The sequence below is a fragment of the Oryctolagus cuniculus genome, chromosome 6 (assembly GCF_051225735.1).
Source record: "Oryctolagus cuniculus isolate XC-2025 breed Fujian yellow rabbit chromosome 6, ASM5122573v1, whole genome shotgun sequence".
Taxonomy (NCBI): domain Eukaryota; kingdom Metazoa; phylum Chordata; class Mammalia; order Lagomorpha; family Leporidae; genus Oryctolagus; species Oryctolagus cuniculus.
Genome location: NC_142872.1, coordinates 19,754,311 through 19,780,820, shown reverse-complemented (window position 1 = coordinate 19,780,820; position 26,510 = coordinate 19,754,311). Strand labels below are relative to the sequence as shown.

The 26,510-nt window shown below is 42.6% G+C and overlaps 1 protein-coding gene across 5 annotated transcripts in view; it reads right to left on the bottom strand.

Annotated features, from left to right (window-relative positions):
- The window catches only part of ADAMTS19 (ADAM metallopeptidase with thrombospondin type 1 motif 19), a 220,139-nt gene that overhangs the window by 191,324 nt on the left and 2,305 nt on the right, over positions 1-26,510 (bottom strand). The window lies entirely within an intron of this gene.

The window sequence follows — 26,510 nt, the reverse complement described above, 5'->3', positions numbered from 1 at the left end:
AAATTGTTTACAAATATCTTCTCCCATCTTCTGTATTATATTTTCATTTCCATACACATCTTCTGAAAAAGCAGACTTCAATATTTAAAATATCCAAATCAGCAATTCTTTTTACAGTTTATCAATTTGTGTCCTACCAAAACTATTCTGGGCCTGTGCCAAAGTACTGATTTTCTAAGTTTTCTCTTAGTGGCTTAAGACCCATTTGAACTACTGCTTCTGGCTGTTGACAAGTATGTGGCCACAGTCTTTCATCCACAATGGGTATCTAAATCCATCGGCATCATTTGTCAAAGCTTAGACTTTTCCCATTAAACTATTTGGTAACTTTTACTAAAAAATCAACTGGTCATAATGGAGTAGGTCTATTTCTGGACTTTCTGCTGTTTCATGCTTTATTTTTAGAAAAGCTTGTGCATAACTGATGTCAGTTCATCTTCATACGTTTGACATAATTCTTAAACTAAGCCCTCTTGATTTGAGGCTACCACTGTGGAAGGTTTTTTAACTACAACCCAGTAACAAAGTATTAGTTTAGTAACTAGTAACAAAGCTATTCAAATTTACTCAATTGTTTTAGTCACTTTTGGTGTTTTGTGTTTTCCAATTACTAGCTCATTTCATTTAAGGTACTGAATTTACTGACATAAATTATTCATTTTATTTCATCATTATCTGTTGCTCCACCGCGGGTGGAGGAACGGCACCGGACCGGACGCTGTTGTTTGAGCGAATGACTCTGCGTTGTGCGCTCAAGTTTGCTCCTGTGCTAACCACATTCTAACTGCATTCCACTTGGTGTGTGCCCGCATTCTTGTTATTCTTTCGGCACATGGTGTAAGATGTCTGCGGCACATAAGCAAATCCCTCTGCGCCGCTTCTATCTCGCCTTTATAGTCCTCTCCCACCAATCCGTGCTTTGCTGCCCACGTGCTGAGCACGCCGTTCTCCTCCAATCAGAGGTTGGGTCAGGAATCAGCTAATTAACAAAGCAGCTGTGTAAGATTTGTTTACTCCCTCTCAGCGCCATATGGTGGGAGATCAGGCGCATGGAGTTAGTCTCAATAGTCTCAGTAGTCTAGTCTTGACAGTCTCAGTACTTATTTCGCCATGTTGCGGGAGACGGGCCCTGCTCCCCACAGGGCCCTGCTCCCCACAATTATCCCTGTTGCATGTATAATGTCTTATTATTTTTTAAACATTTACAGTTTCTAATTTTTTACTGATGAATATGAACATTTTGTTATCTACATTTAGTCTGACTTATGTATATGTTTAAATGTACTTGAATACATGAAACTACTTCCAAAAGTTCATGGACAAATGGAGTTAAGGTTGGGCAAATGGTGCAGTAGTTAAGATGCTGCCTAGGACGCTGGCACCACGGCTCACTAGGCTAATCCTCCGCCTGCGGCGCCAGCACCCCAGGTTCTAGTCTCGGTTGGGGTGCCGGATTCTGTCCCGGTTGCCCCTCTTCCAGGCCAGCTCTCTGCTGTGGCCCGGGAAGGCAGTGGAGGATGGCCCAAGTGCTTGGGCCCTGCACCCACCTGGGAGACCAGGAGGCAGCACCTGGCTCCTGGCTTCGGATCGGCACAGCGCACTGGCCACAACGTGCTGGCCATAGCAGTCACTTGGGGGGTGAACCAACAGAAAAGGAGGACCTTTCTCTCTGTCTCTCTCTCTAACTCTGCCTGTCAAAAAAAAAAAAAATGCTGCCTGGTCCACTGTATCCCCTAATGCACACTCCAGGAGGAAACGATGATGACACAAATACTTGAGTCCCTTGCACTCACATGGGAGACCTGGAGTGATTTCCAGGCTATGGTTTCAGCCTGGCCCAGCCCTGCCTATTTGCAGGCATTTGGGAGTAAACTAGAAGATGGAAGGTCTTTCTCTGCTTCTCTGCCTTATTTTAAAAAGAGAAAAGATCTCTCTGTGAGAAAAGATCTCTGTGGCAAAAGATCTCTGAGTGAGATCCCAGTGGAAAGAACAGGTCATCAAAGAAGGAGGTACTTTTCTCTGAAGGGAGGAGAGAACCTCCACTTTGACTATGACCTTGTCTAAACAAGATAAGAGTCGGAGAACTCAGAGGGCTTCCATAGCCTTGGAAACTCATGACTGGAGCATAGGGAGATTACTGATGCCATAAACAGGAGTGTCAATTGGTAAAGTCAACAACAGGAGTCACTGTGCACTTCCTCCTCATGTAGGATCTCTGTCCTTAGTGTGCTGTGCATTGAGATTTAATGCTATAACGAGTACTCAAACAATATATTTCACTTTGTGTTTCTATGGGGGTGCAAACTGTTGAAATCTTTACTTAATGCATACTAAACTGATCTTCTGTAAAAAAAAAAAAAAAAAAGAAATTATCAATTCCCAACTTGACTCTCACTGGGATTAAACATGACAATAGGTCTGATCTGATTTCATCATCATTTAAAAAAGATCATCTATTATTTTTCACTTTATGTTTCTGTGTGGGAGCAAACTATTGAAATCCTTACTTAATGTGTGCTAGGCTGATCTTCTGTACGTTAAGATAATGGAAAATGAATCTTGATGTGAATGGAAGGGGAGAGGGAGTGGGAAAGGGGAGGGTTGTGGGTGGGAGGGACGGTATGGGGGGGAAGCCATTGTAATCCATAAGTCGTACTTTGGAAATTTATATTCATTAAATAAAAGTTAAAAAAAAAAAAAAGAAAACAAAAATCTCCAAAACTTATTTAAAAATTTCTCTGTTTAAACTGGTGCAAAGAAACATGAAAGCCACGCATTGTTTTTCAGTATATGCACCTTCCACAAACTGTAAGAAGACCCTTGCATAATCTGGGAGCCGTGGATGTTTCCTTGTGTGTGTGCATGTGCATGTATGTCAGTGTCTGTGTGTGGATTTCCTAGTTGCTATTTTATTGTGGCTGGGAGAGGAAATTCGTGTGCTTTTTAAACTTTAAAACTTAACTTGGATGGTTTTTAAACCAAATTGTATATGAAAATTACAATATACATGGCACAATAGAGGCACTCACACCAAAGTGAAGATTAAGAGATGGGGGTTCACCTTTCATTTCTGACACTGCCCCTCACTCCCACTGCACGGGACCTGAGACCTGAAACACAGCACTTCCTGAGACAATGCTTCTGGCCTTGATGGGTGGACAGCGCTCAGTCAGGGCCACGTCCCTGAACCAAGACAATCAGCCAGGCACCCAGGCAGCTCTGCCTTAGGTTACCAGGGTGCTTCCTTGGTGTGAGTTACTCAACTTCTTAGTCAACCGAATCTATCCGAAATACCCTCGTTACAGTGTTACTACACAAAACAGCCATGCACCTGGGAAAACACAAGCCACAATACCTAAACATTAATAATTGATTCATATATGGCCAAAGTTTTTTGTAGTTATCACTAATGCTACCACTGCAGGTCGTCAGAGAGATATACCATTCTTTAGATTCCAAAGACAAGACCAAAATGAGCTACAACATGCCAGAGTTGTCAAGCACCTGAATTTTCCAAGGGAACCAGGAGGTGAAATCAGTAAGTTCACTATTTCAACAAGTGTTAATGATATTGGAATCTACCAGGTATATTTTATAAGATTTCCCTCTAGTGTGCATTAATTTATTGCTTAAAACTTTTAATCTCAGGGCTGATGCTGTGGCATAGCAGGTAAAGCCACTGTTTGCAGCACAACCATCCCATATGAGCACTGGTTCAAGTTTCAGCTGCTCCACTTCCCATTCAGATCCCTGCTAAGGCACCTGGGAAAGCAGTAAAAATGGGCCAAGTGCTTGGATCCCTGAACTCATTTGGGAGACCAGAAGAATCTCCTTGCTTCATATCATCCCAGCTCTAGCATCATTTGGGGAGTGAACCAGTGAATAGAATATATTTCTCTGTAACTGCCTTTCAAATAAATCAATCTTTAAAAAAATTTAAGCATACTAATACTAGGCAGGAAATGCAAAGAGAAAGGGAAAAAAGATTACACAAAAAATCAGCAAATTCTCCTGTACCTGTACCCTGTCAACTTCTTTTTCTTTTTTTCTTAAAAGATTTATTTATTTGTTTGAAAGAAGAGTTACAGAGGGGGAGAGGGAGAGGGAGTGGGAGAGGGAGAGAGAGAGTGACATCTTCCATCTGCTAGTTCACTCCCCAGATGACCTCAAGAGCTGGAGCTGATGCAGGCTGAAGCCACGGAGCCCAGAGCTTCTTCTGGGTCTCCCATGTGGGTGTAGGAGCCCAAGCACTTAGCCATCTTTGGTTGCTTTCCCAGGCCATTAGCAGAGAGCTAGGTCATAAGTGGAGTAGCTGGGACTCGAAATGGTGCCCACATGGAGTGCCAGAATCACACGTGGGAGCTTTACCTGCTGCGCCACAGCACCAGCCCCACCATGTCAATTTCTATCCACCAATATGGATCAGAGAATTAAAATAACATGATACATTATAAATAAATAAAACTGGAGCAACAAAATCTCTCTCTCTCTCTCTCTCTCTCTCTCACACACACACACACACACACACACACACACACACAACATTGAATTTCACCTCCTGCTCTTACCAAATGTCTAACTTTGGTGATTCACTGAATATTTCTTACTTTTAGTATCCTGGTGTAGTATCTATTTCAGCATATGTCTATGAAAATTTTCCATACTTATAAGGCAGTATGAACCATAAAATGATGGGCCTCAAATTGTTTTTAAAATCAGTACACATACTAATGTGAGTGTTCCAACACAGCTGACCAAGCCAACACTGCAATCCTGGCATCCCATATGAGAGTCCTAGGACAGAGTCCCGCTTCTGCTTCTGAACCAGCTTCCTACTAGCGCACACTCTGTAGGCCGATGATGAAGGCTCAAATACTTGGGTACCTGTTACCCATATGGAGACCTGGATGGGGTTCCTGGCCGATGGCTTCAGCCTGGCCCTGTCCCAGCTCCTGTGGGCATTTGGGGAGTGACCCAGTGGATGGAAGCTTGCTCACTCTCTTTCTCATTGTTTTCAAATATATAAATAATTAAACATCACTGATATAGAAACAGCAGGAACTCCATTTGCTAGTTTTCCTTTAGAGATTTGATAAAAAGAGGTGTCCCTTCCCACTGGTCCTTGGAGGTGTGATCAGTGGAAAAATCTGATCCTTTTTCTGTCCCTTGCAGACATTTCTTCTCATTTAGTACCCACCACTACAAAGGCACAGAAAACTATTCTTATTTTTTCAAATATGTACATTTTACTAGCAGTCTCCAAATAGATAGTTAACCAAGTATTCCAAATTATAAAAAGTAAAATACACATGCTGAAACCTGATTTGTACTAAGAAAGTAGTACTAAATTACAGCTTCTTATTTTATTTACCTCCTCCCCTCAAAACAAAACAAAACAAAACAAAACAAAAACAAAATTGATCTCCTTTACATCCCAATAGTTAGGACCTTGAAAACATAATTTAGTTTCTAAAAACTAGAATACTCTTAAGCATCTGAATGGATCATTTGTTTTCTAAAAAAGTGTGCAGTTATTCTACAGCCAAAAGAACTTGTAAATAAAGCTTAAAAACTGTAAAGCACTTTTAAAAACAGCCTGCGTACTATGGAATCATCACAACTACAGCCATTTAGATTATTGTGATAGTTCTCCCCTGTTTTCACTTTCACTTGTATTATATTTTCTCAACTCTCTAAGACTTATTTATAACCTGCTTCAAAAGAACAAGAGGGAATAAAAGCACTGAACACAGGATGGAATGTGTATCTTCAAAAAGTAATGGAGAAAAAGAGAGGATTAAGTAGACAGCGCATCATGTAGTTCCAAGATAGAGTCTGATGTATTCTCACACAAGCCTATGGTGAGTTATTAATAGGTGCAGAACATGAACACATGAGACCATGTGAATAGGGACCCAAAATTTGGACACTGAGCGCTTGCGGAGCCTCCACCACCAAAGGCAAGAGCAGCCAAGTTATTAGAACACTTACTAAAATACTACCACTGAGCTAACTATAGGCAAATGCTTGGGGACCTTTTAAACCATAGTTATGTGCAGGGTTAGGCTGTCCCCAGGGGTGCTTAGTAAGTTATTCCGATGTATGAAAATGGAAATAAGGGGTTTCCATAGTCTGAAGCTTAAACCACACTCTACATATTAGTAGATGGCTTTTTCCTCTTTTACCTCTCCACCCACTCACCCCTTTATGACTCCACCTCCTTCTTATGAAAGTTGTGTCAATTCGCACAAAATATATAAGGTCTTGGGAGCCAAAAAAAAAAAAAAAAAGAACTACAGAAAATGAAAATGCAAATTAAATAATGGGAATTCAATTTACAATGAAATGTATTTCTTCATTTGCCATTTTACCAGCTATGATTGGGACCTTACTTTCAAGTGATGGTTGCCTGTATGTCTTATCCATTTTCCTATCCAAAACATTTCTCCTGACAACATTCTTCGGCACCATTTTGCCCCTTAAATCACAGATTTAATGTATGAAATTATTAAAAAATTGATATAATCCTGACTCACAGTAAACTTAAGTAGAAGAAAATCAAGCATTTTTAAAAAGACTATAAAACTTCCCTGTGTATATCTACATATATTACTAGTTAATACTGAAGTCTTAGATACATCCATTCAGATGGCATCCCCTGTTACATCCCATTCTAAGACAATCATTCCAACAATACCTTCATAAATGACACTGAATTCACCTTGTTTTCATATCAAATTTCATCAGTTCTAAGATGACAATATTATGTCACTAGGTAAGAGATGCTACAATGAGAGAAATCAGTTATTGAAATTAAGTACAGCAATCTTCTCCTATCCCATGGAGGGACACCTTCCAAGATCCACAGGAATATGAAACCACAGATAGCACTGAACCCTACACACACTGTCTTCCCCCCTACACATGTAACTGTGACAATGCTTAACTTACACATATACATAGTAAGGGATCAACAATAGTAACTATTGTAAAATAAAACACTTATAACAATGTATTGCAATTAAACTGCCAGCATCACTACTGTTGTACTTTGGAGCCATTACTAAGTAAACACAGGTTACTGTGTGTTCATGACAGGCAGTCTAAAAACCGAGAAGGCTACCAGGTGACCAATTGGTAGGTAGGGTATGCAGTGTGGATATGGTATACACACGAACAACTCATGTTCCTGGTAAAATGGAATAGGATTGCACAAGAGGACATCATACCCATCCAAATGATGCACAATTTAATTTTAAAACTGTTTCTGGAATTTCCCAATATTTTCAGATCAGAACTGACCATGGGTAACTTAAACCTTGGCAAGTGAAACCATGAATAAGGGAGGCTACTGTATAAATGGTATTTCTGCCTTTTACTAGTTTCTTTACATCATTCTTAAATCAATGACTACTATGTTAACTTTCTAATGGCCTTAATTTCTTTTTTTAAGAAAAGATTTATTTATTTATTTGAAAGGCAGAGTTACAGAGAGGCTGGGGTGAGAGAGAGAGAGAGAAAGAGAGGGAGAGAGGGAGAGAGGGAGAGAGGGAGAGAGGCAGTGTCTCCCATCCACTGATTCACTCCCCAAATGGCCACAAAGGCCAGAGCTGAGCTGATCTGAAGCCAGGAGCCAGGAACTTCTTGCAGTTCTCCCACACAAGTGCAGGGGCCCAAGGACTTGTGCCATCTTCCACTACTTTCCCAGGCCATAGCGGGGAGCTGCTTTGAAAATGGAGCAGCTGGGACTAGAACCGGTGCCCATATGGGATGCCGGCACTGCAGGTAGCAGATTTTCCCGCTTTGGCACAGCGCTGGCCCCAGGTTCATTTCTTTATCATTTTCTCAATTATAATTCCTATATACTGGAATCATCTCTCAAGTCCCACATTACCTGAAAGAGTATACCACTTTGGTTTTTAATAAAAGGTACTATACTGGAATCCTTAGTTCTGTGTAACTACACATATAAAATAATATTTATACAAATTTAACATTTGGAGAATAACTGAACTGTTGTGACTGAAATTCACTCTGAATAGGCTGATTTGGATTTTATCAGCTTGCATGTACTGTTTGCTTTGGACCCTGTCTGTAAAAACTTTGATCTTTCTAACCACCATTTGGGGCAGGTCCGATTGAGCATGTCCCAAATTGTACATCTCCTCCCTCTCTTATTCCCACTCTTATATTTAACAGGGATCACTTTTCAGTTAAATTTAAACGTGTCCCGGGATTCCAATTCAATGCCATCAAGGTGGCATGTACCAATGCCATCTCACAAGTCAAAGTGATCAGTTTCAGTTCACAATTGATCATAATGATAGGATTAAGAGACAAAGGGGCAGCCGGCGCTGCAGCTAACTAGGCTAATCCTCCGCCTGCAGTGCCAGCACCCCGGGTTCTAGTCCCAGTTGGGGCGCCAGATTCAGTCCCAGTTGCTCCTCTTCCAGTCCAGCTCTCCGCTGTGGCCCAGGAAGGCAGTGGAAAATGGCCCAGGTCCTCCCGCCCTGCACCCGCATGGGAGACCAGGAGGAAGCAGCTGGCTCCTGGCTTTGGATTGGCGCAGCGCGTTGGCCTCAATGTGCCGGCCATAGCAGCCACTTGACGGGTGAACCAACGGAAACAGGAAGACCTTTCTCTCTGTCTCTCTCTCACTGTCTAAAAAAAGGTTCACATAAAGAAGACTAGTGTCTGCTAATACTAACTGATAAAATTAAAAAGGAGCGAAGCATGCAACATGGGAAGCAGGATACATAGCAGACTCATAGAATGGCAGAGGTCCTAAACAGCACTGTGGCCTCAGAATCAGCACTTAAGGCATTCGGATATGGCTGAAGAGCCCATGAGAGTATTTTAGACAAGGAAAGCCAAGACACTCTGGCAAAAAAAAAAAAAAAAAAAAAAAAAAAAAAAAAAAAAAAAAAAAAAAAACCACCAAACCCTAAATGAAAGATCTCTGCGAGTGAGATCCCAGTGGAAAGAACAGGCCATCAAAGAAGGAGGTACCTTTCTCTGAAGGGAGGTGAGAACTTCAACTTTGACTATGACCTTGTCTAAATAAGATCGCAGTTGGCGAACTCAAAAGGCTTCCATAGCCTTGACAACTCATGACAAGAGCTTAGGGAGATTTCTGACGCCATAAACAAGAGTGTCAATTGTTAAATCAACAACAGGAGTCACTGTGCACTTACTCCCCATGTAGGATCTCTGTCCTTAATCTGTTGTGCAATGTGAATTAATGCTATAACTAGTACTCAAATAGTATTTTACACTTGGTGTTTCTGTGTGGGTGCAAACTGTTGAAATCTTAATTTATAGTAAATTGATCTTCTGCATATAAAGATAATTGAAAATGAATCTTGAGATGATTGGAATGGGAGAGGGAGCGGGAGATGGGAGGAATGTGGGTGGGAGGGAAGTTATGGGGGGGAAAAGCCACTGTAATCCAAAAGCTGTACTTTGGAAATTTATACTTATTAAATAAAAACTAAAAAACAACAACAACAACAACAACAACTTTGATCTTTCTCACAGCAGCAGACAAATGAAACTGCAGTACAGGATGATACCTGGGTTTCTGTCCTACTCCTGTGAAGACAGACTGCTCCTATTTTGCCTACCTTATTTGTTTATCTCCAAAAGGGGTCTCAGGTTACGCGCTCTCATAAATCCTTTGTGAACTTTAAATCAAGTGAGTGGCTTGAAGGCAACCGTATTAAACATTGTAACATGGGCTATCAGCTAACTTTAGTCCTTGTTGGTCAAGTGGCATATTCAGACTGTCCCTGAATGATTGACTGAAAGGGAAAAAACAAAAGTTTTTGTGTGGTTTAAGGTGGAAGCTCACTGAAAACTGAATTTTAGATTCAGTATAACCCTGTCAAAGCCACATTAGATTCTCTGCAGATACTGATGGTCTGATTCTATAATCTGTACAGAAATACATTCAAAGTCACCAAAACAAGTTTTTAAACAAATATTTAAAAATAAAAGTTGAAATACCTACATTTCCCAGACTCAAAGCACTATAAAGCTACAGAAGTCAATACAGTATGGAGCTGACATAAGGATAAACCTGGGGCCGGTGCCGCAGCTCACTAGGCTAATCCTCCACCCAGCAGCGCCGGCACACCAAGTTCTAGTCCTGGTCGGGGCGCCGGATTCTGTCCCGGTTGCCCCTCTTCCAGGCCAGCTCTCTGCTGTGGCCCAGGAAGGCAGGGGAGGATGGCCCAAGTGCTTGGGTCCTGCACCCCATGGGAGACCAGAAGCACCTGGCTCCTGCCTTCGGATCAGCGCAGTGCGCCGGCCGCAGCACACCAGCCGTGGCGGCCATTGGAGGGTGAACCAACGGCAAAAGGAAGACATTTCTCTGTGTCTCTCTCTCTCACTGTCCACTCTGCCTGTCAAAAAAAAAGGGGGGGGGGGGATAAACCTGGAACTTAAAAGAACTATATTAAAAGTTCAAAAATAAAGTCTTAAATTACATTTATTGGCAATTCATTTTTGGCCAACATGCTATTTATTGCATTTTATAAGGAAAGCATGATGTTTTCAACAAAGGATGTTGACAGATATGTACTGCCAGACAAATTTAGATCCTTTCCTCACACCACATACAAAAACAGCTGAATCTTGGACTGACGTATAAATGTAAATCATGGGACAGAACATAGGAGAAAGTCCTTGTGACTTCCTTAGTTGCAAAATCAAGTCACTCAGTAAAAGAAAGAAAACAATAAAGTAAATATTACCCAGTTTTATAAACTGGCTTTGAGACCCACTTAAGAAAGCAAGTAGATACTCACAGACTGAAAGAAAATATTAGCAAATCACATATCTAATAAGCAGTTTATATTTGTAGTATATTTAAAAAACTCTAAAAGCTAAACAGTAAAATAACCTAAGTGAAATGTGGGCAAAGTTCTGAATAGGCATTTCATATTATACTTGAAAAAATAAAGCCAAAAAGAAAAAAATTACACCCGAGTAATTGAAATGAAATTTCAAATGAAAGCACAAAGTTAAAAAAATGTCTCTAAGGATATATATCCTATGAAGCTAATGATCTCTGAGCCTATATTTTAAAGTACAGATTTTTTGGTAATGAACTTTAAAAACTTCAGTGCATTCTAATATTAAAGGAAAAATTTGTTCAGCAAAAAAGAAATCAGTGACTATGATGTGGAAACTGAAAAGATTATTATTTTTTTTTTTTGACAGGCAGAGTGGACAGTGAGAGAGAGAGACAGAGAGAGAAAGGTCTTCCTTTGCCGTTGGTTCACCCTCCAATGGCCGCCGCGGCTGGCGCACCGCGCTGATCCGAAGGCAGGAGCCAGGTGCTTGTCCTGGTCTCCCAAGCGGTGCAGGGCCCAAGCACTTGGGCCATCCTTCACTGCACTCCCTGGCCACAGCAGAGAGCTGGCCTGGAAGAGGGGCAACCGGGACAGAATCTGGCGCCCCGACCAGGACTAGAACCCGGTGTGCTGGCGCCGCTAGGTAGAGGATTAGCCTAGTGAGCCGCGGCGCCAGCCTCAACTTAATTCTAATTATTTAGTAAGGAAGCACAGATGAGTGTAAACCTCATACATGATTGATAGGAATGTAACACACTACAGTACTCTGAAAAAGAATTTGTCCATCCTTAAATATTAAACATACAATCACTCTAAGATTTCACTACTGATCATCTGCTCCTGCGTATCTACACACACACACAGACTTGTACACAAATGTTGATAGTATTATTCATAATAACCAAAAAATGTGAGCAATCCAAATACCCATCAATGGATCCATAGATAAATTGCGGTATTTCCAAACAAGAGAATTTCATTCATCAAAAAAAAATTAGGGGCTGCCATTCTGGCAAAGTGAGTTCAGCTACCACCTACAATGCTGCCATCCCATATGGGTGCTCCGCTTCCAACCCAGATCCCTGGGAAAGCACCAGAGGATGGTCCAAGTGCCTGGGCCCCTGTATCCACATGGGAGACCCCTTGGAGGCTCTGGTTTCTGGCTTCACCTTACCCAGCTCTTGTCATTGTGGCCAATTTGGGGATGAACCATTGCGTGGAATACCTCTCTTGGTCTACCTCTTCTCCTCCCCTTTTTCTATAATTTCACCTTTCAAATAAATAAATGTTGTTTTTAAAAGAAAAAAAAAATAATGATCTACTGGTAAATGCTAGCATGTAGAGAACCAAAAACAGGGCGATGAACTTCAAAAATATTGGTTAAGTGAAAATCCAACACAAAAACCTATTCCATTTACTTGCAATGTTAAGTGGTTACAGAAGACCCTCTGAGTTGACGGAAATGTTATAAAACTAAATTAAAGTGATGGCATAATTCTATAAATGTACTAAAAATCATTAAATTGTACCCTGCAAATACATGATTTTATGGGATGTGAATCACACTTCAAAAAAGATGTTAGCAGAGAACTATTCACAGTACTGTTTTCAAATTTTCATTTCAAATAATGATTTATCCTAGAAAAATCTGCTTGACATACCCATGAATATGTGCTACTATAAAATAATTAGACTACACTTTGAAAAATTCTATGGGGGGACTTTTATTCTAAAACATCAATTCAGAGGCCAGTGCTGTAGTGCAGCAGATTAGACCACCGACTACAGCCCCAGCATCCCATATGTGCACCAGTTCAAGTCCCAGCTGCTCCACTTCCAATCCAGCTCCCTGCTAATGCACCTGAGAAACCAGCAGAAGATGGCCCAGTACTTGGGGCCCTGCCACTCACGTGGAAGTCCCAGATGAGTTCCTGGCTTCAGCCTGGCCCAGCGCTGACCATTGCAGCCAGTTGAGGAGTGAAGAAAGAAAATCTCTCTGCACTTCTCGCTCTCTCTCTGTAACCCTGCTTTTCAAATAAATAAATGAATCTTTAAAAAATATATCAATCCAATACTTTTAAAAATTACTAAATAGAATTATGGACTTTGAACTTAGAAAATTCCAATTAGAGAGCTTAGAGACAGAGGAATTAGCCATGTGAGTACCCAAACTGAGACACTAAGAATAGTCCTAAGAGGGCAGCTGTTTTCACAATGAATTGCTCAAATTTTGTATGATTGCTATTTATATATATACATGACTGTTATCCATGTATTTATGCATGATTGTTATTTCCATAGTGAATTACCCTGGTTTTCTGTTTCAACGCAATAAAATTTAAAGTTCTATTTATTTTCTCTGCCTGAGTATAAGCAGTCAGAAAATACACAGGTCCTAGACATGTAAGTTCCAGCGTCCATAATTTAATCCCCATCTATGAATTTGGCAAATGAAAATATTTATTGATAATACTTTAAAAAAGGCCGGCGCCGCGGCTAAATTGGCTAATCCTCCGCCTTGCGGTGCCGGCACACTGGGTTCTAGTCCCAGTTGGGGCGCCGGATTCTGTCCCGGTTGCCCCTCTTCCAGGCCAGCTCTCTGCTGTGGCCCAGAGGTGCAGTGGAGGATGGCCCAAGTGCTTGGGCCCTGCACCCCATGGGAGACCAGGAGAAACACCTGGCTCCTGCCATCGATCAGCGCAGTGTGCCGGCCGCAGCACACCGGCCACGGCGGCCATTGGAGGGTGAACCAACAGCAAAAAGGAAGACCTTTCTCTCTGTCTCTCTCTCTCGCTGTCCACTCTGCCTGTCAAAAAGAATAAAAATTAAAAAAAAATACTTTAAAAAATATTTATTGATTTATTTGCAGGCAGAATCACAGAGAGAGACAGAGAGAGATCTTCCCTCTGTTGGCCTACCCCACAAATGGCTGCAACAGGCAGGGATGGGCTAGGCCAAAGCCAGGAGCCAAGAGCTTCTTCTGCGTCTCCCACCTGGATGGCAGGGGCCCAGGGACTTAAGCCATCCTCTGCTGACCTCCCAGGCGCATCAGCAGTGAGTTGGGCTGGAAGTGGAGCAGCTGGGACTCAAATTCGTGCCCACATGGAACAATGGCCTCACAGCTTAACGCGCTGGGCCACAATGCTGGCCCCGATAATAATTTTATAATGGAAATGCACCTATCATATATCACTTGCTAGTATACATATTCAAAATCCAAATTATTAGGGAGATAACCGAATGCACCACTCTGATTAGCTGATATAATTACTTGCCTGTTTACTCCTTCTACCCACTTATTCTGCCTGTAAATTCTAAAGTTTCATGGGAATTGTGACATCTAAGTTCTCAGAATGTGAATGATTAGGTAGATATGCTATTTTATACCTGTCATTTAAAATATTCTATTAATTTTATGCATTTCAAAGGTGTCTTTAACCTGACCATGCTGCCCTGCCATTTTAGTTTAGATGACCTGTCACAACACTTTACAATTTTTTTTTTTTTTTTTTACAGGCAGAGTGGACAGTGAGAGAGAGAGACAGAGAGAAAGGTCTTCCTTCCATTGGTTCACCCCCAAAATGGCCACCACGGACAGCGCGCTGCACCGATCCGAAGCCAGGAGCCAGGTGCTTCCTCCTGGTCTCCCATGGGGTGCAGGGCCCAAGCACTTGGGCCATCCTCCACTGCACTCCCGGGCCACAGCAGAGAGCTGGCCTGGAAGAAGAGCAACCGGGACAGAATCCGGCTTCCTGACTGGGATTAGAACCCGGGGTGCCAGCACTGCAGGTGGAGGATTAGCCTAGTGAGCCGCGGCACCGGCCACAATTTTCTCTTAATCACCGGTTTTCAAATATTCCTTTACAATGTGTCTTAATCTTTACTTATTCATATCTGAACTTGGTGGTCCCTGTCAGTCCAAGGATGTTTCTTCCTTTATTTCTGATAAATTTTATTGTGTTTCAGTAAGTATTGTGAAACAGCTGGAGTAAGTCTCCTGCTAAATTACCCATTAAACTGTTGATGATGGCTTAAAATAATTTAGCTCTGTTTATCTCCAGATTCTAGAATGGGAAGCAGATTTCAACGTTTATATAATTTTTCATAAGTTGTACAGGAAAACATTTACCCTGGCATCAACGTTCCTTCACGTTATCTCCCCGTCAGTTCATAGCTAATTAATTTGAAATCCATAAACCTATTAGCTCAATGACACCTGAGTGGCTCTCGGGAGGATGCTGGAAGGTAAGCATGGCAGAAGTCCACGTTTACTATAATTCGAGCTGAGAAAAGGAGAATGCAAGGATTAAAATTCATACAAGAGCTGTAGGGTAGGGTTTGAAGCTTGGTGGACAGAAATCCAGTCACCGAGGAGCCTAACCTGTCATTTCGGAGCCACTAGAAGAGTGGCTGCCTTCACATTTTAGTTTCATAAGAATCACATTCTTGGCCGGCGCCGCGGCTCACTAGGCTAATCCTCCGCCTGTGGCACCGGCACACCGGGTTCTAGTCCCGCTTGCCCCTCTTCCAGTCCAGCTCTCTGCTGTGGCCCGGGAGGGCAGTGGAGGATGGCCCAAGTGCTTGGGCCCTGCACCCGCATGGGAGACCAAGAGGAAGCACCTGGCTCCTGGCTTCAGATCAGCGCAGCATGCCGGCCATAGCAGCCATTTGGGGGGTGAACTAACGGACAAAAGGAAGACCTTTCTCTCTGTCTCTCTCTCTTTCTAATTCTGCCTGTCAAAAAAAAATTTTTTAAAAAAAGAATCACATTATTGGAGCCAGCACTGTGGTACAGTAGGTTAATCATCTGCCTGTGGCACCAGCATCCCATTGGGATGCAGGTTCTAGTCTGGGCTGCTCCTCTTCCAATCCAGCTCTCTGCTATGGCCTGATGGCCTGGGATAGCAGAAGATGGCCCAACTGCTTGTGCCCCAGCACCCATGTGGGAGACGCGGAAGAAGCTCCTGGCTCCTGCCTTCAGATTGGCTCAGCTCCTGGCATTTGCAGCTGTTTAGGGAGTGAACCAGTGGATGGAAGACCTTTCTCTCTACCTCTCAAATAAATAAAATCTTAAAAAAAAAAAAATAAAGAATCACATTCTTGGGATTCTTTTAAAACACATTAGGTTTGATGTTCAAGCTAGGATTCTGATTTTTAGTGGAGAACACTCAACTATCCCTCATTGACAAACCCACCCCGCTCACTGCCTGGACACTGATGCAGGTATCTACACAACACACTTTCAGAAACAAGACAACAGGAAGCCTGCTAAGGCTGATACGCTGGCTCGCTGTCAAAGAGGCCATTTACTTTAGAAGAAACCAGGCTGCAGCAAGGAGACTACCTGGGACAAACCATCCTTATGTTTGTCATTTGACTACTTGTGAAGAAAAAAAAAAATATGTTTAGATCATTTTTTAATGGAAAACAACAGGAAAGCAAACACATTTAATAAAATTGGCCTGAGCTGTTCAGCTCCCTCCCGTTCATCTAAGTTCCAGATAGTTAATAATTTATCACAGATCCGTGTCTATTAGTTATGAAATGAAATCTCTTACTGGGAAAGGCAAGTATTACACTGTCTCGTCCCCAAGGTCCTCCCTACGGCCGCACGTAATCATCTGTAAAGATAACTGGGAAGCCTTGGAAGGGCTGCGCTCCCATTTTCTCACTTCTCCCTGCAGAGGGCTTGGCACTAGAATAGAGATGAGATGGGGACAAGATGATATGCTGACTGAAGCTGCACCCTAACTGCACTCTGCGTCACTTTATGATCCTCACTTGGCTACAGCAACCTGAAAGCTGCTTCTCAGGAAAAACCCCAGATCATAATCCAAGAGGGCCTACTGGCTTCCCTGCCCCCAAAGACATCAGGATCACTTCTCTAGTTTAACGTGCTTCTCATCTGCTGGGTAACAGGAACTTCTTTGATTAGTAATTTTTAAAAGTGTAATTGCAATCAAGCAGAAATATTCAATTATGTGTGAGCTCATTATAATCGTGCTCTATTTTAGTGTTGCATAAAAATATTTTTACTCCTATAAAATTTTTCTTTATTATAAAAGATTACTATGCTTATAATTCATTTAGCAAACCTCTGATAAATGAGCACATCTATTATTAAATTAAAATTTCTTCTGACAAAATTGGCTCATGAATGAATTCTTCCAAGGAACTAAGACATAGATTAACAAATGATTAAACTGATTTTTGATCTTTATCATGCAAAGTAGTTCACTCTATAGCTGCATGACTCTGTTAGACTCTATCACTTCCTTAAATAAGACAGAAGTATCTGCATATTGTTCCACTCTAAATACAGAAACTTTTCCCACATCTCACTGTATTATCCAGGCCATTCTAAATGTTAAAGTGGGACCCGAGTCAATGCCTTAAAGATATATGCACTAAAAGACCAGTTATTACATCAATAAGAAGACACTGAGCATTTGCTAAATCATAGAACTGTGATGAGCAAAAGCAAGACAAGAAATTGGGGCAAAGAAACAGTCCTTCAAAACAGCAAATGCCTTCAAGCCACGAACTGCCTCTTCTACCTGCTGATTCAGGGGCTTCAGCACAGCACACGGATGAATATTCACGGTGCTGATGTTCCAGTGAACAGGCTTCCAAGCATCTTTCGCATACATAAAAGTGATGCCTGCAAGCAGAATTGCTGCAAAGGGTAAGCACGTTTAAAACGTTAATAGATACGATACAAGAAACTGCCAGTTTCCTTTCCTACCATGTGTATGATGTAAGATTAAATGCTCCTCAACCATTTCCAGGGGAAATTTTCAATCTGCCTAGTTTGTGCCAATCTTATGAACCAAAGTGGTGTTTGAGAAGTCACCTTTCCTACCTTACCACTAATCTTTTAAAAATGTGAAAACTTAGTTGATATTTTTCTTTCCTTTACAGCATAAACCCTAGAGAGTTAACCAAGTTAACCAAGGTCATCTCTGGATGGTAAGATTACAGATGACTGACCTATTTTCTAAACTTTCTATACTTAGCATGTATTATTTTGTGATTCACCGTGTTTTAAAAATACTGATACATTAGGAGCTCTGGAATAAGAAATAATAGAAAATGAATAGAATGTATGATCAGAAAATGTACAGGAAAGAAATGAGAATAAACATAAAAAATATGTTGAAAAGCAAAACAAAATCTATGTTAAGGTTTTTTTTTTATCTATTAGGCAAAATAAAGATAAAAAAAAAACTACCACCACCGACAGTTGCGACAGCACAGGGAGAAAATGCACTCCCACGTCTGCTGGCCTGGGAGTGTACAGGGGCACCATTTCTGCAGGGTGCTATCAGGTAGTATCTCCAAAAGCCCCAAGACAGATCTGTATCACATAGGCAACATGGCATATCCAGACTTCTATATACTTAGCACTGTTCATAGGAAGAAAATATTGGAACCAATCAAATGCCTATTGACACTAAAATACCTGGATCATGACAAATGTTTGCAATCAGATTTTAAAAAATAGGACAATGTTACTATGCACTCAGTCTACAATAATCTCACGAGTGTACGTAGTGGATAAGTTTAAATAGCTATAAATTGGGTTGGGCACGTGGTTAATTTGCTATTTGGGACACGTGGTTAATTTGCTATTTGGGACACCTTCATCCCATACTGGTATGCTGTTGTGTTGTTTTTTGCGTTTTTTATTTATATTTTTTTTTTTTTGACAGGCAGAGTGGACAGTGAGAGAGAGAGACAGAGAGAAAGGTCTTCCTTTTGCCGTTGGTTCACCCCCCAAAGGGCCGCTGCAGCCAGCGCGCACTGTGGCCAGCGCATCACGCTGATCCGAAGCCGGGAGCCAGGTGCTTCTCCTGGTCTCCCATGCAGGTGCAGGGCCCAAGCACTTGGGCCATCCTCCACTGCACTCCTGGGCCACAGCAGAGAGCTGGGCTGGAAGAGGGGCAACCGGGACAGAACCCGGTGTGTCGGCGCCACAAGGCGGATGATTAGCATAGTGAGCCGCGGCGCCGGCCAAGTATGCTGTTCTGAGTATCCGCTACTCTGTTTCTAATCCAGCTTGCTGCTACTCTAACCCTGGGAAGTAGCTCAAGTACTTGGTTCCCTGGCACCTACAAGGGAGACCCAGAATGTGTACAAGCTCTTAGATTCAGCCTAGTCCAGCCCTGGTGGTTGTGGGCATTCAGGTCGTGAGTCAGCACGTGGGAAATATGTGGCACATGCTTTCTCTCTTTCAACATTTCAAATAAAATTTTTTAAAAAAATGAAAAAAATCCGGCTGGCGCCGTGGCTCACTAGGCTAATCCTCCGCCTTGCGGCGCCGGCACACCAGGTTCTAGTCCCGGTTGGGGCGCCAGATTCTGTCCCGGTTGCCCCTCTTCCAAGCCAGCTCTCTGCTGTGGCCAGGGAGTGCAGTGGAGGATGGCCCAAGTGCTTGGGCCCTGCACCCCATGGGAGACCAGGATAAGTACCTGGCTCCGGCCATCGGCTCAGCACGGTGCGCCAGCCGCAGCGCACCAGCCGCGGCGGCCATTGGAGGGTGAACCAACAGCAAAGGAAGACCTTTCTCTCTGTCTCTCTCTCTCACTGTCCACTCTGTCTGTCAAAAAAAAAAAAAAATGAAAAAAATCATAAATTTCTGTAGGCAAATTGCTTTATTCATCTAGTTCTTCCAGCTCAGACTCTAGAAACAGCACTGGTTATCTCTTGGAAACAGGGAACAGGTGTTAGAGGAAGACAAATAATTGTACACGGTTCTGGAAATCCTGTGTGGAAAAGTTTGACTCCTCCTAATTTTGTAAATGATTGTATTTTAGACTCGTATTTCACGCTAGCTTGGCTAAATGTATAATACGGGGTTCGAAAATCATTTGTACTCGGGATTCTAAATCTGCCAGATCCTCCAGCATCCAGCATCAGTGGTTCGATCCTCGAACGTCAGCCTGACACTTAGCCTACTGAAGAGAATCTGTCCTTATCAGACTTGCAGGGATTCCTCTTTTGCTGCAGTCCTCTGCATCCTACCACGGACACTGAGTTTGGTGGTGGCACTCCCACCTGAAGCTCTGTGTCTCACAGAAACTGTTCATACCACCAGAGATTTCTAACCCTTCACCTAACCAACTGCTTACACCAAGCGACCCGCATCACCGCACTGACACTTCGCACACCGTCTGAGAAATCTGTTCCAGACGCAAGCGACAAACTGAATTCTTGAGAATGGACTCTTCCCTTGTCTGCTTGCTTAGCTCCGTCTCCATGAGGGGCCTGTCTCCCAAATCAGCCATACTTGCTTGGACACACGGTGGCACAACATTTTGTAGCCACATAATTTAATCAAATGCCAAATATTATCACCAGTGAGATGCCTGTCAAAGCATCTTTGTTTTTAATGAAAGCTTTGAAAAAAGCAGAAAGTTGCTAAAAATTATTCTCTATTTGAGATAATGGTAAAAGACCCAACAATCTTAAAAATCCAGGATGCTAGACATAAATGGCTCCACATTTGCCATTAACTATCATTCCAAATATAAAAACCAGTGTGGGAATTGTATTTGGTGCATGCTGGGTTAAAGCAGAACTGAAGCCCCACCCATCTGACCTACACTCAAGGCAGTACAGACATGCACTTCCTGATGACGTTTCAGTGACGGCCCACACACAAATACAGCAGCAGTCCCACAGACAGCAATGGAGCTGAAAAATTCCTACGGCCCAGGGACAAGACAGAAGTTGTACTATCACTCTGCAATGTATTCCTGAAGTGTTTTAGTGATTCTAGTATAAATGGCCTTATTGTGCTTTCAGTTATATAATGCATAGAACATACAAGTATATACAGTATATATTTGATAAACACCTGTTTATGCACTTAATATACAGTACTTTAAAAAAAAAAAAAAAAAACAGGCAGAGTTAGACAGAGACAGACAGAAAAGTCTTCCTTCCATTGGTTCACCCCCCAAATAGCCACTACTGAGCCAGGTGCTTCCTCCTGGTCTCTCACGTGGGTTCAGGGCCCAAGCACTTGGGCCGTCCTCCACTGCACTCCCAGGCCACAGCAGAGAGCTGGACTGGAAGAGGAGCAACTGGGACAGAATCCGGCACCCCAACCAGGACTAGAGCCCGGAGTACCCGTGCTGCAGGAGGAGGATTAGCCAAGTGAGCCACGGCACCGGCCAATATACAGTACTTTTAATCATTATCTTTACTGTGTTCTTCTTATAATTTATTTAAAAAATTAACTGTCCAATAGCACCAGGTGGGCCCTTCCGGAGGTAGAGAAAGGAAGGCATTGTTACCACAGCAGATGACAGCTCCACACACATTACTGCCAGTGAAGACCTTCCGACGGCATGAACTGCAGAGACAGAAGATACTGACATAGATATTGATGATCGTGACCCCTTGAAGGTCTACCAGGGTGAGGAATGTGCGCTCCGTGGGCCACCAAGACTACCACAGGTGGGACTCGAACTTCACTAATTGTATAGCAGCCTATTTTTTAGTTGATAATTTTGTATGGTCCATGCATGATGTCATAAATATCCAAATGGCCATTAGCAGGAAAAAGGCTCTCTACCACTCTAGTCTAATGTGTCTGTGTCTTTTTTTTTTTTTTGATGTGTTAAAAACAAAGAGGTTAAAAAGCAAAAGAATATAAAGGAAGAAAATATTATACAAACACGTACAATGTGTTCGTGTTTTAAGTATAATTATACCAGAGTCAAAAATTTGAAAACAATTCATATTCACAAAGCAATGAAGTTACGGTAAGCTAAGGCTTATAATTAGAAAAAAAAAACTTAAATTAAAATCGTCTTAGTGTGTAACTTCAGTGTCAAGCAGTAGAATGCTATGGTGGTCCACATTCACTCACTCCAGACCAATGTCCTGTCCTAGAAGTGCACTGCTCTTGCAAATCATTTCTCTTTTTGCTGCACCTGTTCCAGGTTTAGAAACACCTAGACGTACAACTACTTACCACAGTGTTACAGTCGTCTGCAGAACTCAGTCCCACAATGACAAACGTCAGAGTGCGTCCCCATCACTGAGTGATGCAGGACTGCCGAGTTCTAGCCTCACACTGAAACCTTGGCTGATGGCCAATCTTCAGGATTTTAAAATTTTAATTTTAAATTTTAAAAAATTTAAACAAACACCTATTAGAGAAAATTTCCATCTTTACCTGTTCTTCCAGGCTCACAACTGTTCTTTCACATTCAGTATACATTTGTTTTCTGTATAATCTGGGATAATCTCTGGGTTTGAACTTCCAAGTCACAAATTTACTAACAGCTCATCTGCTGAGTTTCTTACTCTAAGTTCAGATATTTCCACTCCGTTTTAGATAATCATTTTGGCAAATAGTAGTTGGCTCTCGTTTTATAAAATGTATTTTTCCCTGAATATCTATTCATTTTTGCTTCTTGTTGCAGTTCTGATATTCTATTATTAATTGTGTAGTTTCATGTCTTAATTAATCAGGTTTGAGGACTCCTTTTATATGGTGCATTTTTCTAAGGTGTGATATTCTTGGAAGTCAGCACATCTTTTTTGGTTTCCTAAACTGCCCAGCCACCGGGGCTGGTTGAGTTTACTCAGCTCTCTGACAGCTACTCGGAGACAGGTGAGACCTACCAGATGCAAGGCGCCAACAGCTCACCTTTCAGGAGTGAAGACTCTCTATGCACTGGCTGTCCCCAAGAAGTCCAGAGACTCCCTGCCTCTATTCTCTTTGCTCTGGCCCAGAGACGCACACATGGCTTCCACTGCTCGACCTAACTGGATGTCAGAAAACGCAAACCCCAGGGCTGTTCTAGGGTCCCCTCTGCGCATGCATCCCCGTTCTTACATGCACGGTAGCACGTCTGGCACAGCTCCTGCCACTCACACATGGTTCTAATGTCTACGTTTTCCAGTAATCCAAGTCAAATCGTTTTCAGTCTTTCAGGAGATCTTCAAACTGTCTGATGTACTTATGCCATTCTCCCAGACTACTGCTTTAGATGTATTTACAGTATCTTTTGAATCATTCCTAAGATCCGGCTTGAAAGAAGAAAACAGAAACACGAGCTGAGGTCAGTCTGCAGTCTTTTCATTTGGATGCCAGATCCACTCGTGCCCCCATTCTCCTTGCAAGCTGCTACCCTTCCCCCACCCACGCTGACACCCACTCTCAATGTCGACAGCTCGTCCGCAGTGCAGTCCCCAGATAGTAAACCGTTGAAAATGTACATCATCATAGAAATACTTCAGTTCAAGCAAGGTAACAAATGAAAAAGAAAAATTAAAGTACAGAGGGCTCCAAACTCTGAAAAATGTAATCAAGATGACTACTGCTTAAAATTCTTACCTAAGTGGGTAATAAGATAAATAACAATTTTAGTAGCCACTAATTATCACCATGAAAAAATAATTTATGTCTTCAAGCATTTCAATATTACATCAAAAAAGAACCACAGTCACAATATGTAGCGATCTGGTTTACTTTTGCCCTGCAGTTAGGTTTGCTGTCTTCTTTTAAAAGTTCCTGTGTCAATTCTGAGCACAAACACATTTGTACTGCTTCAGGGAATTTAATTTGTTGCTTCTATGTGCTTTTTTGTTAAAAAAATTAGTATTTAAAATATAGTAATATACTGGATGTGTTCCATTTCATTACTCAGTGATTTTCATTGAGTGCCTACTAAAAACCAGACATCCCACAATGTGTTACAAATGAAAAGAGATGAAGAAGACAGGATCATCAAATATGGTTCAACTGATATTACTCAATATCAGGCTAATTAGGCAAAAGCAGCAAGAACACTTCATAAATTGATTGCTATATATACAAATATAGTCTGTGCTCTATATAAAGAGGAAATGATACCCAGGAAGAGTAAGCACTTGAAGAGGCAGCACTTGACACTGTAACCAAATCTTCTGACACTCTCTTTCCATTACACAACTGGGATTAAAATGCGGAGGATAAATTGACCGATATAATTTTTTTTTTTTTTTGACAGAGTGGACAGTGAGAGAGAGACAGAGACAGAGAGAAAGGTCTTCCTTTTCCATTGGTTCACCCTCCAATGGCCACCGCGGCCGGCGCACCGCGCTGATCCGAAGCCAGGAGCCAGGTGCTTATCCTGATCTCCCATGGGGTGCAGGGCCCAAGGACTTGGGCCATCCTCCACTGCACTCCCGGGCCACAGCAGAGAGCTGGCCTGGAAGAGGGGCAACCGGGACAAAATCCGGCGCCCCGACCGGGACTAGAACCCCAGGTGCCAGCGCCGCAGGCAGAGGATTAGCCTAGTGAGCCGCGGCACCAGCCCAATCTTATAAATGTTTACAACTTTCAAATACAATATGCAAAAATCCAGAAGATGTTGAGGAGTTCAGATGTGAAGGGATAGTTAGTAGGCAAAACTAGCTACTGAGGGGTCGGTGCTGTGGCTCACTTGGTTAATCCTCCGCCTGGGGCACTGGCATCCCACATGGACGCTGGGTTCTAGTCCCAGTTGCTCCTCTTCCAGTCCTGCTCTCTGCTGTGGCCAGGGAGGGCAGTGGAGGATGGCCCAAGTGCTTGGGCCCTGCACCCGCATGGGAGACCAGGAGGAAGCACCTGGCTCCTGGCTTCAGATCGGCACAGCGCCGGCCATAGTGGCCATTTGGGGGGTGAACCAATGGAAGGAAGACCTTTCTCTCTGTCTCTCCTTCTCACTGTCTATAACTCTACCTGTCAAATAAATAAATAAAAAATAAATTAAAAAAAAAAAAAACTAGCTACTAAGAGAGGGAAGGTACATTTGGTGATTACTCTTTCCTGGGCAACTACCAGTGAGAGAGCTTTTACTAACTGAAAAGAGTAAGTTGCTGAGATCTAAAGGCAGCTGCATTCACAAATAGGTCACCCTATCTACGTGACGCTATCATGATCCCTCACATGGAACTGCAGCATCACAGGATTCTGGAGCCAAAGATGCACAAGAATGTCGATCAGCATCCACAGTGAGACCCAAACACCAACGCAATGACTCGACTCTAGCAGGTGAGACTTGTAGTGCTGTCTCAGCAGACGACATTCTAGGGCTGCTTCTCCACGCGGCATCTTCTGGCCTGGTCAGGGGAGATCTGTCCTCTCGTTCCCTTGACAAGGTCTGCGTTTCCGCACCCCCATCAGTATCCTTCCTTCACCTACATCGTTCATCGCCATCCCTGCTGGAGAAAAGCCTCGCCAAGCCTCAGAATCCATCACACCCACTCTGCTCTGGGAAGCCTTCCTCAATTGCCCTGAGGACATTTCATTTCTCTTGCTGGCACCTCACCAGTTGGATTCTATTTGTGTGTATGGGTCTTTTCTACATCTGTGAGCCACCAAATGGTAGAATATTTCAACCCCTGAATTAGCATCCCAAAGGATTAAATCCTACTACCCCAGTTTTATTTACATCATGTAAATTTACTTAGGAAATTTGATGTCCAGAGAAATCAGGGAGCTGTCAATCCCAGAGCAGGCCAATGAGCGAGTTGAGATAAGAGAGGACGCTCCTAGTCTACTAGCTTACAAGGGGGCAGAGGCTGGCGTGGTGGAGTCTGGAGTACCAAACCCACCCTTCTTGGCTCTCCGCCTGACATTTTACTCCACGTCTGACTGCTGCCTGGTATTGCTGGCAACGTCAGTTTTCCTCAATAACAAAGACTTCCCAGTTCAGAACACATCCATATGTGGCTAATAGGAAAAGCGAGTAGAAGTCCAACATGATAAACAGGGGGGCATGTCAAACTCCTATTCCACCCATGAAAAACCTACTCATAATTCTGTAGGGAGCAGAGGCAGAGCTCATTTGGAAAATGTGACCCATAGCCCACATTTCAACACAGTGCAATGCTTTATCCCCTATTGCTCCTGCCACACCAGGAACTTTCTAGATGTAATTATTTAATCCCCAGCCAAAAGCCTGTGTACAATGAAACTCCCAGAAAATGTTTTCCCTGCTGAAGTGTTCAAATGCCAGCTCCACAGAAAACATTTTTAAAAGCTTTCCGTGACATTTTTCTACACCATGTTCTCACACTTGAAATGCCATAGTTAAATCTTCATCATTAAGAGCATCTCGTAAAATACAGTCCTGCCCAGCAATTTACATCATTTGACTGTGCAAACTTGTGGGAGAGGGGAGGGTGGGCAGAGGGAAACATTTCCACTTTCATTTTGTTAAAATTTTTAACCATCTTCTTCCATTTCACAGTTTGGATAACTTTGTGCTGATAATTTCTGCTATCCATTGCTGCTGGATTTTTCTCCCAATGAGTAAGTTGATTTCATACGAGTTCTTGTGGAATTCATCGGTGACTCACTCTGAAGGGCCAAAGAAAACCCACAGATCACATGAGCATTTTCAATATTGTGTGAGTCCCCCTGCAAAACAACAGTGCAGGCCTTGGCGGTGACAATTGTACAAAATGAATGTAATCAGACACTGATGTGCACATCTAACCAGGGCTAATGTGCTAAACCTGTGTATTTCATCACACATACAAACACACACACACACACAGTTAAAGCCAACTATGGAAGGTAACATTGGTTCCAAACCCTGGGTGAGGACACAGAGCAAAATCAAAGCATGAGCCACACAGAGCAAGGGCTTCCGTTCCCAACAGATT